This window comes from Arachis duranensis, chromosome 10 (assembly GCF_000817695.3).
Source record: "Arachis duranensis cultivar V14167 chromosome 10, aradu.V14167.gnm2.J7QH, whole genome shotgun sequence".
NCBI lineage: Eukaryota > Viridiplantae > Streptophyta > Magnoliopsida > Fabales > Fabaceae > Arachis > Arachis duranensis.
The window spans coordinates 48,056,983-48,058,576 of record NC_029781.3 but is presented as its reverse complement, the minus strand read 5'-3'; the positions used below and the strand labels follow the sequence as shown (position 1 = coordinate 48,058,576).

Here is a 1,594-nt window from a genome sequence, read left to right as displayed (position 1 = left end):
TACCTCAAAGATCCCTAGCTTCTCCATTACATAGAGAGGCATGAGGTTTACACTTGACCCTAGGTCACACAAGGCCTTCTTGAAGGTCATGGTGCCTATGGTACAAGGTATTGAAAACTTCCCAGGATCCTGTCTCTTTTGAGGCAGTTTCTGCCTAGACAAGTCATCCAGTTCTTTGGTGAGCAAATGGGGTTCATCTTCCCAAGTCTCATTCCCAAATAACTTGTCATTTAGCTTCATGATTGCTCCAAGGTATTTAGCAACTTGCTCTTCAGTGACATACTCATCCTCTTCAGAGGAAGAATACTCATCAGAGCTCATGAATGGCAGAAGTAAGTCCAATGGAATCTCTATGGTCTCATTTTGAGCCTCAGATTCCCATGGTTCCTCATTGGGGAACTCATTGGAGGCCAGTGGACGTCCATTGAGGTCTTCCTCAGTGACGTTCACTGCCTCTGCCTCCTCTCCAAATTCGGCCATGTTGATGGCCTTGCACTCTCCTTTTGGATTTTCTTCTGTATTGCTTGGAAGAGTACTAGGAGGGAGTTCAGTAATTTTCCTGCTCAGCTGACCCACTTGTCCCTCCAAATTTCTAATGGAGGACCTTGTTTCAGTTATGAAACTTTGAGTGGTTTTGATTAGATCAGAGACCATGGTTGCTAAGTCAGAGGTATTTTGCTTAGAACTCTCTGTCTGTTGCTGAGAAGATGATGGGAAAGGCTTGCTATTGCTAAACCTGTTTCTTCCACCATTATTATGGTTGAAACCTTGTTGAGGTCTCTGTTGATCCTTCCATGAAAATTTGGATGATTTCTCCATGAAGAATTATAGGTGTTCCCATAGGGTTCTCCCATGTAATTCACCTCTTCTATTGAAGGGTTCTTACGATCATAAGCTTCTTCTTCAGATGAAGCTTCCTTAGTACTGCTTGGTGCATTTTGCATTCCAGACAGACTTTGAGAAATCAAATTGACTTGCTGAGTCAATATTTTATTCTGAGCCAATATGGCATTCAGAGTGTCAATCTCAAGAACTCCTTTCTTCTGACTAGTCCCATTGTTCACAGGATTTCTTTCAGAAGTGTACATGAATTGGTTATTTGCAACCATTTCAATCAGCTCTTGAGCTTCTGTAGGCGTCTTCTTCAGATGAAGAGATCCTCCAGCAGAGCTATCCAAAGACATCTTGGATAGTTCAGAGAGACCATCATAGAAAATTCCAATGATGCTCCATTCAGAAAGCATATCAGTGGGACACTTTCTGATTAATTGTTTGTATCTTTCCCAAGCTTCATAGAGGGATTCTCCTTCCTTCTGTCTGAAGGTTTGGACTTCCACTCTAAGCTTACTCAATTTTTGAGGTGGAAAGAACTTTGCCAAGAAGGCATTGACTAGCTTTTCCCAAGAGTTCAGGCTTTCTTTAGGGTGTGAGTCCAACCATATTCTAGCTCTGTCTCTTACAGCAAAAGGGAATAGCATAAGTCTGTAGACCTCAGGGTCAACCCCATTAGTCTTGACAGTGTCACAGATTTGCAAGAACTCAGCTAAAAACTGATGAGGATCTTCCAATGGAAGTCCATGGAACTTGCAATTCT

General features: G+C 42.3%; 1 non-coding gene across 1 annotated transcript; it reads left to right on the top strand.

Annotated features, from left to right (window-relative positions):
* Nucleotides 1-1,238: 1,238 nt before the first annotated feature.
* On the top strand, nucleotides 1,239-1,346 carry LOC127743663 (small nucleolar RNA R71). Its single transcript, XR_008005047.1, has one exon. It is a non-coding gene; the product is annotated as a small nucleolar RNA R71 (small nucleolar RNA).
* The last annotated feature ends 248 nt before the right edge of the window (nucleotides 1,347-1,594 follow it).